At 45.3% G+C, this 17,666-nt stretch overlaps 2 protein-coding genes across 2 annotated transcripts in view; both read right to left on the bottom strand.

Moving 5' to 3' along the window:
• Positions 1-17,666, bottom strand: part of mcoln1a (mucolipin TRP cation channel 1a) — a 153,834-nt gene that overhangs the window by 59,312 nt on the left and 76,856 nt on the right. The gene's annotated exons all lie outside the window — the stretch shown is intronic.
• The window catches only part of pkn1a (protein kinase N1a), a 54,534-nt gene that overhangs the window by 35,439 nt on the left and 1,429 nt on the right, over positions 1-17,666 (bottom strand). The gene's annotated exons all lie outside the window — the stretch shown is intronic.

The raw sequence follows: 17,666 nt of genomic DNA, 5'->3' as shown, positions 1-17,666 counted from the left end.
ATGGAGGCCAGGGATTCACAGATTGAAGTAAAAAGAGATGTTTGATTTTTAGAGGGGGAAAAGCTTCAGGTTACTGCGTTCAGATTAAAATATGGGAAAAGGTAAACAATAGGGTCGTCTTGAAACCGGACTTTTAAACTATAACATCATTCCATTACAGCAGGGGGCAGTATGCATGTAGTTGGTTTGCAAATCCGACAGAAAAGCAGGAAAAGGAAGAAGCAGTAACCATGGCAACCACTCAAGCATCCTGCTCACTGTGGATGTTTTTGTTGTTTGGGAAACTAGGGGGAATATCAAACATTTGGAAAAGAGCGAGATGAGGGTGATGTCAACAGCTATTTTCTGAAAAGTTAAAAGATTTTCAATTTGAAGCGCTCGGAGCGGCTGCACAAAAAAGGCGGAGCACAGAAAAATCAAAGATTGGACTCCATTAAGAGTTCAGGATTTTGTTGATCTGGGACAACATTATTCTTCCCTGCAGTAAATTTAGCAGTTGAAATGGTTTAAAATGCATGAGGAAATACATGACAGCGTGTGTGTGTAATAAGTTGTAGCGCCTGTGGTGAAGTGTGTGTGTGTGTGTATGTGTATGTGTGTGTGTGTGTGGGGGTGGGGGGGGGGGGTGTGTTTAGCTGAAGAGATTAACCCTCTAAGCTGTCTGAAGGCCAGACTCAGGGTCTTAAACAAAACAGTGAGCCAAGAGGCTTTAAGATAAATCAGGTGAGAAGTGTCCTGAAATACACGTCTGACAGGATGTTATGTTTGAGTGACAGCTCGCCGTACTTCCTGTTAGCAGAGGAAAGTGTGTGAATGGGTAGCTGTGACCTGCGGTGTAAAAAGCGCTTTGAGGAGTCAGAAGACTAGAAAATAAATAAACAAGCTCAAGTCTATTTAACTGTTAAAAACAGAGAGCACCCATGGGAGACTGAAGCTGCACGGTGGCTCTACGCAGAATGTAAGAGAGAGAGATGGAGCGAGGATAAGCAACCTTCAGTGTGTGTGTGTGTGTGTGTGTGTCAGTCAGCATGAACGGTTTTGACAGTTGGTCTCAGGTGTGGCAGCAGAAGCAGAGACCAGTGCAGCAGGTCTGTGTGTGTGTGTGTGTGTGTGTGTGTGTGTGTGTGTGTTAGAGGGGCATGCAGAAACAAGTTCAGTTCACCAGCTGTGGTTATGTGGTCACAGTTGTTGTGGCATAAGACGTTTAAAAACCTGATGAGATCTGCACATTGTGCCCGTGTGTTTCTACATTTAACATCTTAGTTCTATTAAAAGTGAAGTGATTGACAGCTGTCCATCAACACAGGTTCTTGTTGCTGCAGAGGTTTGAGATCAGAGTAAACGACCAGCTGAAGCGTCTTCAGGAGAACTCGACCAGACTGAACTCCAAGAACACACATCCAGAACAACCACATACGTGTCCACTGCATGTACGCGCCGGTCCGTTATAGCACCCTCGTCCGTCAACACCCACAGGCTGCGTTCTCCATGCACAGCAAAAAAACAAAATACACATACGGTCAACATGTGACCGCCCAAAACGTAGTGTTTCATTCGGAAATTAAACCGGATGTTTTAATGTTGTTTCGGTGACTTCCTGTCCCGCTCGTTCTTTTCTGTGCTTAATCGATGCGCCATGCTGCGGCAAATAGAAGCCCTGCGTATCTGCTGCGGGGGGCTACCGGACTGCTGGAGCTAAGACGCACCGCAGCGGAGCCAGTGGAAGCACACGCATTGAATCACCTTGGCTGCCGTCATAGAGCAGAGACGGGCCGGAAACGCACCTGGTGGAAATTGGCCGTCATGCAGCGACTCGACTCTGTCTGTGATGAACACATCCACAGGTTGAAGACTTTAAAGAGTGACGACGAGAAGGCGAGAGGATGCAATTGAATGAACTTGATTTCTTTATAACCAGATATATTTATCAGCTAACATACTTTGTCATCTTGAGATTATGCAAGAGCAATTTTGGAGAGAGTAAACAAGCAGCTGTTTGAATTTAACACAAAGCCGTTACATCAATTTGGGATAATCTGTCATCGTGTTTAATATCGTTGAAAGCCCTCAGCTTTGCACAGACAATAACTAAAAAAAAACAACAACAACATGTGGATGAAGCAGCTACACATTACTTGAGCCGGTGGATAAAACCGATGCATCCTCTGTGAAAATGGGCACGTTCACTGATAAGTGAAGTGGGGAGCCATCGAACTGCACAGAAAGTAGATGAGGTCCGGGTCTATATTTGGGTTGATCACGGTTATGTAAAGTGTTTTTTTTTGGGTGGGGGGTGGGGGGGGGGGATAATGGAAAAAGGTCTGAGCCTGATTGAGTGACTCCGGCTTAATGCATGAAACAGTTTAATCAAGCCGGACGGGGAAAAGCATTTCAATCCATTCTGTAATTACAACGCTGAATAAGATATCGCAGCCTACGCTTAGTTAATTGTCCTCGGAGAGAGTCCACTCTCATTAACAGCGCCCAAAAATGTGGTGATACAATCTGGTGTTAGGCGAGAACACACTCCTCTTACATGGACAGAACGGCTAAATGAAATCTGCAATGACTCTACAGAGAGAGGGCTCTTAAATGAGACAGGTGTGTGTGTGTGTGTGTGTGTGTGTGTGTGTGTGTGTGTGTGTGTGTGTGTGTGTGTGTGTGTGTGTGTGCGCAAAAGGTTGAAAAACGATGAGCTCATCCTGTTGCCAGCTGTTTCTATGACAGCACGGCCCTCCAGGTAACACAGCAGGAAACACCTGTCTCCTGCGTCCCTCTCAGCTGTCTCTTTGTCCAGCCCCTCCCCGCCGCGCTCAGGCATGCAGACGTTTGAACGAGCAGGAGCTGATCGGAGGCTGAGCCGGATGTCGGACTTTGTGAGCGTTAATAACTGAAGCAACGCGACACCTCGCAGTCCAAACATTCACCGAATGACGGCAAAGGCAGACCACAAATCCAGAGGACAAATCCTGACTCTGACCCCCCCTACAGCTTCATTCATTTATTTACTCTGCATGAGGAACCCAAACGCAGCGCTGCGTTGTTTCTGCAGACGTGTACTGTTCAAAGACACCTGACTGTATTTGTTTTTACAGCACCACCTTCACCTGGAAAAGGTCTGCAAATACGACTTCAGGTTGACAAGGAGTCAATATGGTACAACGGAGTACATGACGTCGGCTTCCCATGGAGATGAAAAACAAGATATTTGAGTGAGCAGCAGAGAGAGAGCCACGGCTCGTTCCCCTCCACGTTCAACGTGAAGAAACCATTTTTAAAATCTGCACTCCTGAAAATATTCATATGGCTGTTCACGTATAGACAGACAGGAGGGGGGGCGGAGGGAGTCCTGAGGTAAGATGTTAAGAACGCGGAAGTAGCGGACGAAGCAACAGAATGCGCTATACGATGCTATAATGAGAATATTTGTCTTCATATCAAAGCTATGTGGAGTTCAACAGAATCACAACATCAACAAGAGATCGGAGAACAACTGACTGGAGAACAGTCAGTGCACTGATATCGTAGTGGTCGTGTGCTAACACTCTGCAGCGTGCAGAAAAATAAAGTACTAGGGGTCTGGCAGGAGAAACTACGGGTGAAGTCCAAGCGAAAAATGTGGATGTCTGCGTTCACACACACAGCTCCTCCTGAAAATATCACGAGTTTTCTCCAAGTGTGAAAGGACTCAGAGTGTTTCAGTTTGATAAACGCCTGTGATACAGAAGTTGTAAAATCAAAGTGTAATCGTATTCTCAATGTGAATATCAATGGAGCAGCTGTGCGGTCAATAGTCAGACAATGCACCCAGCAGCAGCAGAGTCTGAGCTCAGAGGAGCAGGAGTCAGATTTCACTGATCACATGATGAGAGGAGGGAGAGTTGACCCACAGCCATGTAAACACACAGCTGATCTACAAGACAATGGAGGAGCTCAGGTGGAGGTAAAAGGACCAAAAAAAACTCCTGGAGCAATGGTTCTCAACTGGTGGGTCGGGACCCAAAAGTGGGTCGCAGAGTCGTTTTCAGTGGGTCGTGATTGTGTGCCTGCAGCGTTGTGTTTCTTTGTTTTATCACATTTTGTCGCCTTAGGGCCAAACTGCCCTATTTTTTTTATAGGTCATAGGTCATGATTTTTCATGAAGTAGTTGTTGGTGGTGGTGGTGGTGGTGGTGGTGGTGGTGGTGGTGGGGGGGGGGGGGGGGGGGTCCTGAGGCTACATCAGTTGTGAACCACTGCTAAACAGGACAACATTAAATTGTTAGCATCTTGTTTTTTTTGGTGTGCAGGATCTACATTAACATCAACTTGTACATTTCTTTTTGCAAAGATGGAAAACCGGAGCTGACCCGACCCCTCTTTACTGACCTTCACCTGCACACCAGAGGGGTACAGGATTTACATAGTCTGCATAAAACCAATAAAAGAATGTATTCTCAACCAGTTTTCACATCTGCACTCCTGAAAATATCTAGATAACTTCAGGACGACAGCTCCGGAGATTCTCCTGACCTGGCTGTTCACACATGCACCTCACAGGGGGAGACTATCGCTGTCAGACAGGAGGGGACGGCGGGGGGTCTCCTGAGATAAGATGTGACATAAAGAAAAAAATGATGCGGAAGTTGCAGACGAAGCAACAGTAAAGTCCGCTTTACGTACTGCGCTCCGCCTAGAAATATCAGGAGTTTTTCAGGAGTTTTTCAGGAGTGTGAAAGCCGTACAAGTTACCACAGGAGGTGGGCAGCTCGACTGTCTGTACTTCACAACTTTCAACATAACTGTAGGCCGAGAGCTCAAACAGCTAACTTGGTAGCTAGCATGTTTGCACACTACACAAAGAGAGCTACACATCTGCACCTTTTGGACATCACTCAACTCAATGGCTATGTGACGCTGGAAGACAGTTTAAACCAGTTTTCCCTTTTGGGAGACCCCCGAAAACAGACTGCGTCTTAAACACTGGTGCAGCTTCTCTTATCTCTTCAACAAGAGCAGCTCAACATATCCAGTATAATTATAATCCAAATGTTAAGTGCACAGAAAGAATTCAGCCTGTTAGACATTTGGGAATGATTTAATTCAAAGTGATTCGACTGCAGCTCCACCCCGGCGTTCCCCAACCATCCATCCAGAGTTTTCAGCCCCCGAGGAGCCTGCAGACCTCCCAGTGCACCGAATGTTATCAGTGCAACTCGATCTCCAACCCGGTCTAATGAAAGGGATTGTTTGTGGGGGGGGGGGGGACTTTAATAACTCCCAGAAGCTATTTATATCTTACAAAGTCACACCCTCCCCAAGTATGACGCACAAAAAACACCACATAGATAAAAAGTTTGACAAAGAGCGTCTGTAGAGACTGCTACGGGAGATGTAATCAGAATCATGCAAGATGCTATTTGACTACGTTGCTAAGAGAAGACAAACATGAAAGACAGGTTTTAGCCGTCATGGAGCAACAGAAAAATGATGCAGCGTCACCTCATGGTAGAAAAACCTCAGACGTCAGCGTTATATTTTCACAAGGGACAAAAATGTAGAAAGTTTTACCTTATTAAGTGTTTAGTCTTGCATGTGCCGTGTGTGTGTATTTGGCTGTTGGCTGGTTCACAGCAACAACATCAACAGTCTTTTCCTTCTAATTATCCCCAGTGGAGGGAAGTTACTGAGGAGACCCAAACGAGGAAAAACAAGAAGGAGGGCCGTAGAAGGAGAGGAGGAGGAGGAGGAGGAGGAGGAGGAGGAGGTCGAGGAGGAGAGCAGATGGTGTGTAGTCAGAACAGGAGGGAGAGATAGCGGGAGAGGGGAGGGGAGATGATAATAGGAAAGGGGGGCTACATGGCGGATCGCTTTACACTCCTTCGACCGCTGCGGGTCCAGAACCGTTCCATCAGAAGCAGTCTAAAATGTAGAGAGGCCTCTGACACAGCCGTGGAAGTGGGAGGAAGTAGAAAGCTGAAACATAGTTCTGATAGAACCAGCTGACTTCAGTCTGGTAAATGCTGGTGTGACAATCCTTCAGTCACAGACTGCTAGGTAACACTTACACGTCCCTTCTGCGTACAGATCACTCTGACCACTTCCTCGGTGGCTGCCTCACTGAAAACCCACTTTTTCATGCTGGAAACATTCTCTCTAATCCTCTTCCTCTGCGTTTTAATCTTCAGAGAGTGCCACTTTCTGACTCTTAACTCGCTGACTCCTGAAACGGAAGTACAAACTTCTTACAGCGTTTGGAAATGTATTTTTAAAAATAATGCAACAGGGCATTGTCGAGAACACTTGTACTATGTTAGCTTCAGTATTAGATCACTTTTACATGAGAACAACCCACTGAAAACATGTTCCTGTTCAGACGACCTTGTTTGGACATCAACCGCCGTGCACATAGATCCACAAAAACTCTTCAGAATACATGCCAGGCCAGTAGATGGCGGTGTGACTTTAAAGTGAAACAACACACGCATACGCACACACACTTCCTTCTACAGATCAGTGAGGTGTAAACACACAGAATGGCTGATGGTTAATCGCCTTTTGGCCGCCATTTAGGTGTATTCAGTATCTGCCTGGCGCATGCAAGTAATGCAGAAGTACAAACAGAACTCAGGAGTCCGCCATCGGCAAATTTTGAACTATAATGTGCACACAAAATCTCACAAGAACTGCAAATAGCTTGTTTACACCACGACGGAGCCGGTGACGTTTCAATAGTTTGCACTCTGTAACCAGTTTTCATAACTTTGTGTTTCAAGGGAACCAAAACGCAGTTGTTGTTTAAAGCAACAGACAAAATGCACTGCAAAAGTTTCAGGTTTTTTTTGTGGGGCTGAAATTGTTGTTGTGTGAACAGAGTCAGAGTCAGAGTCTATGTTGAGGCGATGAAGTCTCAAGAAGTTAGAGAAGAGAAATTCTGAACTTTATATGAGGATATAAGAAACACGTCGCCTGTCTCGCAATGTAGAGTGTGGCCGGTACTGTCAGGGACAAATATTTCTATTATAGCTGAAAACAGATAATGCAGAAAGCATTTCCTGGGGTGATTTAGAAATGGCGGCGTGCGCTCCAACTCCATAAAAACCTTGTCATGTCCATCCATCCATTATCTTCTGCTGATTCACGGCCGGGTCGCGGTGGAAGCAGGACAAGCAAGTTGACCCAGAAAACCCCTCTCCTCGGCTCCTCCTGGGGGATCCTCAAGGCGTTCCCACCCAGGCCAGAAGGGCTATGTAATCCCTCAAGCGAGGTCTGGGTCTAACCCCGGGGTCTCCTGATCAGATGCCCGAAACCACCTCAACTAGCTCAGATCCCTTCGATGCAAAAGGAGCAGCGACTCTACGCCGAGCTTCTCGCCCCCAATTTCTAAAACTGAGGCTGAGCCCAGACCGACACCCTTCAGAGGAAACACCCTTCAGAGGAAACACCCTTCAGAGGATACACCCTTCAGAGGAAACACCCTTCAGAGGATACACCCTTCAGAGGAAACACCCTTCAGAGGAAACACCCTTCAGAGGAAACACCCTTCAGAGGATACACCCTTCAGAGGAAACACCCTTCAGAGGATACACCCTTCAGAGGATACACCCTTCAGAGGAAACACCCTTCAGAGGATACACCCTTCAGAGGATACACCCTTCAGAGGATACACCCTTCAGAGGAAACACCCTTCAGAGGATACACCCTTCAGAGGATACACCCTTCAGAGGATACACCCTTCAGAGGATACACCCTTCAGAGGAAACACCCTTCAGAGGAAACACCCTTCAGAGGATACACCCTTCAGAGGATACACCCTTCAGAGGAAACACCCTTCAGAGGATACACCCTTCAGAGGATACACCCTTCAGCCGCTTGTATCCACCATCTCATTCTTTAAGTGACACAGAAGTTTCAAAAACGGCCTTGGGATTCTTTCGCCCGATTGTTGTTCCTTTGGGTCGATTTAATTAGCCACCAAATTTCTTAAAAAGAGTTGAAGCCACCACATCCTGACACGAGCCACACTACACAGAGAGGAACTCCAGAGTGCTACAGACTTTCCCTACATGACACATGTGTGTTTATGTCACCTCCTGCCAAGTGTGTCCGTCCACCCGGGGCTTAGGTTAACCCCGCATCTGAGGGCGGGGATGTTATTTCAGACACTGCTTTTCGGACACCTCCCTTTTCCCCTAAAGAGAATAATAAAGTTTAGAAATGCCCCACTTGCACCAAGAGGAGCCAGGAAGGAGTCAAGGATGTAAAGAAGAACTCAGACATCTTTGTTTACTTGGTTGGTAAAGTTGGTAAAGACCAATTTGGATACATTAATTTGGGTTTAGAAAATCTTTCATATCAATAGCCCAGACTGCTCTAATGAGGCCGACATACATTGGGACTTGTGCTTTCTCACCGCAGTGTGTGAACTCTCTGGAACCATGCCTGGTTTATCCCATTAAGTTGGCCGATATTGCTTTGTTCATGGACTGTTTACCAGCCGACCCCCTGCTGAGCGGGAAATCACCATGCATGAATCACCGTCGCGCATGCAAAAGGGAGGCGAGCATTGTACGCTCACAGGGTGGCAGCACTGACAAAAAAATGTTGTTTCAGTTCTTCGGAGAGAAACAACAATCAAACGCACATGTAGCACGCTTATTACTGTTACCAAATCCCCCGCTTCAAGAAACGTGTAACAACGGCTTTAATATGACATCAGCTTACGAGTCCTGAAATATCTCGGTCAGCTGAGGGGAAGAGAAACGATTCCTAGAAGTGAAAATCCCTCCCAGAGAGTGCAACATGATGTTCTGTGTTTATTGATTTAAACTAAAAAAAAAACAAAACACATCTTTAACCCTTTCATGTCCGAACTGAAAGTCTGCGACAGCTCCGACTCAAAGTTGTTTTTACACATGCACTCCTGAAAATGTCAGGATAGCATGCACCTGAAATCTTGACCTAAAAAAGAAGCTGTGGAAATCGAAGACTGAGGACTCTGACACTTCAGTGACGGCTTCTTGTTCTCTGCTTTAAGTTAATTCATTATGTGCATGACCATCTCTGGTTCCAGGATATAAACATCATCAACCCCGCCTGTTTCCTTGAGGTAACATTTTCTGACTCTTACCGGCTGCTTTTACCGCCGCAGCCAACATTTGTTGCCCAATCCGTTTGCCTTTTGCCTCTATTTTGTAATAAATAACTTTCATTTACCAACACCATCTGTTTTTTATGTTACGTCCCTTTCTCCTCACGAGCTGAGGCGTCGTAACAGCTGCGTTCACACATCGGCTCACTCTGACTTCTTGCTTAAAGTTTTCCTCGGGGGGCCAGCACAAAAAAAGTCCTGATAAGGTCTTTGGTGATGCTCATCCCGAGAGTTTTGTGCTAAAGTAAAAAAACACCATCAATGTTCACCAAGAGAGCAGCGTGAATTCAACCTATAATCTCAACTACTAAACTTTAAGCCATCACTTCGTCTTCATATCCCTCTCCTGAAGTCTTTAATCTGTTCATGTGGTGAAAAAGAATCCAGACGAAATGTTTTAAACACTTCTGAGCACACGCTGAGCTGTCAATTGATGCTTCAATCCCCGAGCACTTTCAGAGATAGTTACCACTGAGCGGCTGTTTAAACAGCACCGCAGCGCTCAGTGATGCGGGCTGGGGGGATCGATATATGTGGCCTGGGGGCCCCCTGTGCTCTGCCATAATGAGGAGGGGTCAAGGGTCGTGGTATGTCAGCATGAAACGCTGCTGGTGTTGACAAGCCGAGGCCGGGCCCATGTGAGAGGGAAAGTGAGGATTTACTGCTCGTACATAACAAAGACTACAAACCTGAAAACGATATGATTTTACTGACACTAGAGATGTTCCACAGCGTCTCTATCCTCTTTTTCTAGAGCTTCAAATTCGAATTCCACCTCGAGTGTGGAACTCGAATAACAACTACGGAGCAAAAATAGAAGTCCAAGGTACCCGATGTAACGGTGTGTTCTTGTTTTTAATGACCAGATATTGAAGGTAAACTCCTGCACACTGTCTAAACCGAACAAATATGTTATAGGTAAAAAAAATAGCAGACCTCAGAAGCTTCAATAGACCAATCAGAATTGAGTATTCAACAAGTTTGTCAAGCTATCAAAATTTCAGTATATTTATATATATCAGTATATAAATATCAGTGTTTTTTCTGACAGTTCCACTACTTACCGAAGGAAAATACAACACAAGGATCTAGAGAGGAGGAGACAACGTCAGGAAGTGCAAACAAACAGCTTCAAGCCCGATCGGTCACAGGTGGTGATGCTGTGGTGGGTGACTGTCTCCTCCCTTTCCAATCAGAAGCCCCCCTCACAAACAGTTGGGGAGGAAATGACTTCCCCCAGAAGACGTCATCACTGGGAGTTGTAGTTTCCTCACAGCTGCAGCCCCTCCTGTTCTCAACCAGCTCTTATATTAACGAAAGTGAGAAAACCTAAAGATCTGTCCACATGTAACACGTGGACGCCCGCACATCGGAGAACAACACAGAGAACATGACAGCTACTTTGTGTCTTATATTGTGTCATGTTAATCAGATACAGACATGAAACTCTGGATTTCTCCTTAATGAAGGCTGTCAGCGTTGTGTACCCGCGTGCTTGTGCTCGTGCATGAAGTGTACCGTGCCGAAGCTCACCTCTCTGAAGTGTGCCAAAGCCAAGGAAGTGTACCGTGCCTGAGCACGATACGGAGCGGTCACACTGGCCAAACGAACTGGACTTTAGCGTTGAAGCGTGTTTGGGCACGTTACGGATGGCCAGTGAGACCGCGCCCTAAGTAACTCCGGCAGGCTTCAGGGGCAGAGTGTCCTGAAACTTTCAGGAGTGTGCGTTTGAAAACAACTTTAAAAAGTTCTGCATGTGTACATTCACATTGAAACAATAGAAATCATCAGAGCAGTTTACATGAAACATTTCTGTTTTTTGCTAAATTAACCAACTTGACCGACTAATCGATCCTCCTGCTTTTCCCAGCCCTCCCAGTGCTCCCACAGAGAGCCAGAGGGGCTCACTGGCCAACACTGACAGGTGATGTCATGACAGTGTGTGAGCTCAGTGTTGCAGGCCCGCGTGTGTGTGTGTGTGTTTTAGTGCGTGTCCGAGAGGAAGGAGGGGTCCGTCTGCAGCAGGGAGTGCAGGGGTACATAGCTATGAGGTCATGAGAATTATGAGCTGTTTGCACAGAGGGAAGGAGAGATGTGAACGAGAGATAAAGGAACGCGGCAAAATCCACCAAGAGAAACATAAGCTGAGAACAGCTGCTGCTGCTGGGGCCGACGGTGAAGCACAAACACGACTTAAACACACACGGGCATTTCAGTTTCCAGTCCAAACACCATTAACCACACATGATTTGTCTCCCTTTGCCGAGCCCCAGATTGGGAAGCCGTGCGGGTGGGTGGGTGGGTGGGTGGGTGAGGGTGTGGTCACCACCACGCTGTAGCCAGGATGAGGAAAATGAACTCACAGTGAACTGAATGTGATCTGGGCTGCTGCTATCTGACAATACAAGCTATTGTACTGCTGCGGCTGTGGAGCCTCATCATCAGCATAATGCCCTTTAGACCTCCCTTTCCTTTCCACCCTCCACCCTCTACCCTCCACCCTCCACCCTCCACCCTCCACCCTCTACCCGTGGGCCCAAGCAAAGCCTTACCCACAACTCAACTGATCCAAATAGGGCAGCAGTGATCCGGCTCCAGCAGTGAAGCTAAGTATCATGGAAAAAATGTTCAGAAGAGCAGCCATGGAGGAATTTAGTCGGCAAATGTTCTCAAAAACAAATTTGGTTGGCGTGGTAATCCCCGTCATAAGATTCATTCAGAAGCTTTTTGAATGAACCATAAAGTCCTCCTCTGTAAGTGGAGTTACCAAAACGTTTGAGTGTTTGAGCGCAGGAAAGCAGCTGGACTTTAGAAAACGTATCAAATGAGAATCTGAATCCAACACCATGATGTGAAAGGAGTTCTTTGTAGTAATGCACCTTAATTTATAATCTGAATCTGCTTTGCAAAGTTTTACAGCACGTTTCAGCTGATTATGTCACCGGTTTTGACTTACAAGGCCTTTTCACACATGCAAAATATGTTGGGATTTCAGGCTGGTGAGCATGTGTGATCACACGCAGCTGAATTGTTCATCCCAACTGTTTGTTGCCCGCCCTCTAGGCCAAAGTCCTTGAGGGTGGGCGGCCCAGGTTTGAAAAAAACCTGCAGCAGCAGCTTCCAGGTTAAATGAAAAGTCGGGTCGCTGGTGGCACATGGGTTAGTGCACGCCACATGTATGGACGTTGTGGTCCTCCAGGACCTGTGGCTCCTTTCCCGCATGTCGTCCCCTACTCTCTTTCTCTCCCTGATTTCCAACTCTATCCACTGTCCTATCTCTGATCCCCTCTGTACCGCCTTTGGAGGTAGAAAAGGAGGCGTTACAGGGGCTAGACAGGATCAACAGAGCCAGCGGCGGGAGCGCAGCGCTGTGTGTGTGCCGTGCTCTCTCGCACTTCTGCACCGCTGTAAGACAATGTGAATTCTCTGACTATGACACTAATATTACTTCATTGTGGACTCAAATATGAGCGTCTGAAGGCTTAATGATGGCGGAGCTTTGTGACCGTGCTGTTGTGGAATTGCACTATGAAAAGGGCTCTTGTTACAAGTTACTGAGTGAACAGAGTCCCCACAAGGTCTTTCCTCTGAATCATAAACCCCTAATCATGAATACACTACATCTCAGTCCAGCTGTAGTTTTCAATGGCTGAAATGGAGATGACATCAAAACTGAGTCGTCTCTTGGCCCAGCAAAAGAAAATGGCGACTGAGTGGGAGACATAGGAGCGTCTGTATGGTGGACAACATATGGAGACGCTGAATAGAGCCCCATCAGAGGACAGACGCCGCACTGTGTCCAACTCTTAGAAGCACATTTAGCCAGGGTGTCTTCTTCTTTCAGAGAATCAAATCAGTGGAGTTCATTATCACAATCAGTCACAGAGTCACCTTCTCATTATCAAACATAATGTAAAGAAATGTTTTATTGAGAGCAATGTCAACACTTTAAGCTGTACTTTTTCCCACAGTCACTTACACACCGTTTCTAAAATGTTGATTTTGACATGAGAAACAAATGTGTTTACAGCCTGTTTTTAAAAGCCTTTAAAGCCCGCCTCATCCTCATCTCTTCGCCTTGTTGTGAGGTAGACTGAAGGTAAGGTAGAGACAGCATTTCCAACATGGCGACCGCCATCGCTGGGCTTCAAAAAACCAACTAAGTCCATGTTTTATACAGTCTGTGGTTTCAATATTTAACTTTGCTGGAAAGTAAGTCGATGGTAAAGATAATGTTCTCCCTGATTTCTGTATGTTCAGTATAGCTTTGAGAGACCTTCCTGGAGGGCGCTACAACATGAAGGACACAGTCAGTATTTAATATAAGATTACGATCACATGTTCCAAGTTTAATATAGCATTATTCATGTGAGAGACTGCATTGTTTCATTAGACCGAGATGCCAGCCCTAAACATCAATGAGAGGTTTTTTTCTGCTCTCTCAGAGTCTCTGGCTGCTCAACTGTTCCTGGATGCATTATTGTGGATTCTGTCTGCCTACATGGCCACAGGGCAGCGCTGAGAAAAAACGACTTTGTGCACATAGCTGTCTCCTTACGTCATGCTGAGGCTTATGGGAAGCACTCCTATGCATTCCCTGGAGTGTCTGACTCTTGTGTGTGTGTGCGTTTCAGTTGTTACATCTGTGTGTCTCTGTGAACATGAACATTTTGAAGTCATGTAGATTTTGTGAATCCACTTGTCGAGCGTCTCAGTCGTCAGGGCTTTTACACATGGGAGACCAACGACGACAGACACAACACAGAAAAGTGACTCCCCCTCCTCCTCCTCCTCCTTCATTCTTGTCTCCCCTCTAATTTTTATGAGGCTGTGTGACGCAGTTGGGTTCAGCCTTCTTTTTTGGGCTGTATATTTATCGTCTTCCTGTTGGTGCACACATCTCACCTCTCTGTTTTCACACCAACTGTCAGGACGACGTATTGTCAGTTTACACGATGAAGGAGACGGTGCCATTTTCAAGCATCGTGAAAACAGGGCCTCAGACACCCAATGAGAAACTTTGCTCTGGTGAGAGGACTAATTGTGGGGCAAAGCACCGGTGTGTAAAAAGATGAATAATGGTTCCCAGTCTCCACCCAGCAACTAAGAAACCACCATCCCTCCTTGTAAAAGATCAAATAGAGAACTTAAAACTCTACACATCTCCATCTTCTCTCCTAGTCTTCCCATCATCCATGATGAGCCTCCTGAGGGCCAAAACAAACAAAAACTATATGAACTGCCATCAGACACAACGGTACTACCACTTCTCTGCACTCTTTTCAGGAAGTGTGGCGAGGTTAGGCTGTATTTGTTTGACTCAGATTGTAATACCCTGCGTGTTTCTCACACAGAGCGGGTGTCACACTTCTGCATCTGTTTAGTGTCTAAGTTGTCGAGGACACATGAATGCAGGAATCAAACCGGGTATAAGTGTCGCCCTAGTACAAAGCTTTTTTTCTGCAGTCAGGATTATAAAGCTGCACTTAGGAGGCATAATTAAACACTGACTGACTGAGTCATTTACTACCTACACGTGCTGGAGTTTATGACTTAAAGAGACGACGAGCTGATAAAGAAACAGTCAGTGGACACGTTCACTTTGTGTCCAGAGAGAGATGTGAAATATGAACGTTTAGGGTTATTAATTAGTTTGTAATGAGTGCAATCCTTGAGTGATAGATAAGATTCATTTTTGGTTTAACTGGTGAAATATTTGCACATTAGCTGATGACATATTATTTGTGGTTGTGGTCGAGTTACTTCAGCTTAAGCGACAGGTAGACTGAAAGTAAACCTCATCAGGTAACCCTCCTCTATGTCCGCTGACAGTCAGTTCGTTTACATCATGTTAATAAAGTTTATTTGAATAAGTCAGACTTAAACTGGACTTTAAAAATGTTAACATGTTAGTCCAATTGAAGTTGAAACTAAGTTGAATTTCTGGAAGTCGGACCAACACACCTGGATAATGCCGTTGGGGCTTGATTTGCGTTTATACAGAACCGAACTGGACTCTGGGGTTCTACACATGATCCACAGTTCCCATGCAGGGCTTTGAAACGCATTATTAAATAAAATATAGTAGGGCTGGGTATCTTTGGGTGTGTCCCGATTCGATTCAAAGCCTATTTATGAATTAGTACTTTATACTTCAGGATCTCCTCCAGTCGTCTGTGGGACTGGCTGAATTTCTTGCTGCTCCATTTGTCATTCTACTGAGTGAAAGAGCTAGCATTAGCACTTAGCAGGGAGTGACTGACTAGCCAAAAAAAGAAATGGATCTTTGAAGTTATGAATCTATTTTAAATCTCAGCAGATAAGAATACGCGCATAGACGCAGGTTTAAAAGAATCAATATGGCTGCAAAGCGCTGATGGTAGTCTAGAAAGACACATCACGTATGGTGCAGTTCACATTAAAGCCATTAGGTGGCACTAAGCTAGACTACACAATCCAGCGAATGTTCAATTTCAAAACATTTTCATGGTTATTTTGGTCATCATCCATACAAAATCAATGTTAATCGTGATGTATCGTATCGATGGGGTTGTAGAAGAAAGCCGAGACGAAGGTATCAACACGGCGAGTGATAGAGCGAGGACATACGACATGTACAGAGCTGTAAAGGTGTCCATGTTGTCACCATTGGACATATAACCAGTTTGCCACTTGCCAACTTGTTTGTCGATTGTTTTGTATGTGACATCGTAGATCAACTGGAAGAAGGTCCAATAGTAACGAGCTGGAAGGGGGCGATAGACAAGACTCTCCTCCAGTGCCTGTATACTGGGACAAGGAGAGTAGTCCCATGAAATGGCGAGCTATAACCGTAAATTTACTCAACTGTGTATGTAAACGACCTGACTGTGAATCCACACAAGAGCCTGAATCATAACAGAAACAAACTATAAAAAATAATAAACTTCACACGTGGCTCATTTGTTGTCTGATGTATGAAAGGTCAAGTATGGGTGAAACGAACGTGGGCAAGCGAGTTCTGTGACGTGTTTAGTCAGCATGTCATGACATCAGAAAACCGCACAAACACAATATGAGGAACTCTGGTGGTGAATGTGACTTTTTCTTTTGGCTAGCTGTATCATTTCTACCAGCCTGTTTTAGCTCTTTAAAACTCAAACGGACTCCTACTGTGGTCCCACTTCTGCATTTTCTGATCCTCCCTTCGCTGCTATAAATTACAGGGTATATCAGTGCTACCTCGTCTCCTGTTTCACTGCCTGACCTCTCATATCTGCCGAGTGATATCACAGTTCCTACAGTGCAAACAAGAATATTTGATTGCAGGAGAACCAACAGAAAAACAAACAGCTGCATGAACACACCGACACCTGTGATTCTGTACCTTGCTCTGCTCCTCATGTGGATTAATAAGGTTACCCACATCTTTTCATACTCTAAAACGTTTAATATCACGTGTTGCAAACAAAAGGACGTGCATTGTTTTCATGCTACAAACATACAGAAGCTGAAAAGAGCTCAGATCGTCAGTCATATTTTAAACCAAAAGCTGCCACAAGCGAAAGAGAGCAGAGAGAGAGCACTGTCTGAACTGCAAAAATATGCTGGTAACGTTTGCATTTGTGCAATTTAGACAATGTGCAGGAGTTCGCTTGCAATTTTTGGTCAATGAAACAAAGAAATGACCCAATATTTTGTGCATAGGACTTCTTTATGAGTTGCTGTGTTATAAACAGGTTACACTACCCGATACAATTCTGGTATTGTGACAACTTTACAGCTGACACAAAACACTTTCCTGATCTTTAATGTAATAAATATAAAGAAGTTTAACCTGATAGTGTCACTGTTACATGACTGAGGATCGACTGTTGTTCAGCCTTTATGCTAGATTTAAGTAAATGATCTTCTACCTGAGCACACACCTACAGTACACTGTTAAAATAGCTTGGTTAGCCGTCTCTCTGTTTGCTTCTGTGTTGATGAACAAACAACGTCTCATGGGAGTTGGGAATGGTGTGTGTGTAAAGTGGGTTGTTTAACAACAAACAACCACTATTGTGCCTGTGCGAACCTGCTTCTACTCTCTGTATCACCACACACAAACACTTTGGAGGCACACAGCCGGACAAAAGGACATCATGGTAAAATGTCGTGAGGATCACGGCTCGAGCGCTCTGCAAAAGATAAATTCTCCAAAAACCGGAGCGTGTGCCCCATCATACATTATTAACATGAGACAAACTATCCATTTCTAATTCAACTAAGTGGCTGGGGGTTCCTCACAGCAGTGTCCTGGGGTCACTGAAGGTTCCTGGGACACCTCAGAGGAGACACTCGGAATTAAATCTGGAATATTTCACCCGACAGAAGTAGAGGCATCAACAGGTAGTCCTGTTAATGGCACTTTTCTTTGGATATTTTGACCCACACAAAATTTGGACTCTCTCCGATGCGCTCCGATATCTAATGTTTTAAATCAATACAAGATCTGTTATTTAGTGATAAATGGTATCAAAAAGGACTGAAAACTACAGATCTTCAGTCATAAATTT

This window comes from Labrus mixtus, chromosome 2 (genome assembly GCF_963584025.1).
Source record: "Labrus mixtus chromosome 2, fLabMix1.1, whole genome shotgun sequence".
Lineage (NCBI taxonomy): Eukaryota > Metazoa > Chordata > Actinopteri > Labriformes > Labridae > Labrus > Labrus mixtus.
Note: the sequence above shows the minus strand (reverse complement) of the source record. Positions and strands in the feature narration are given on the sequence as shown.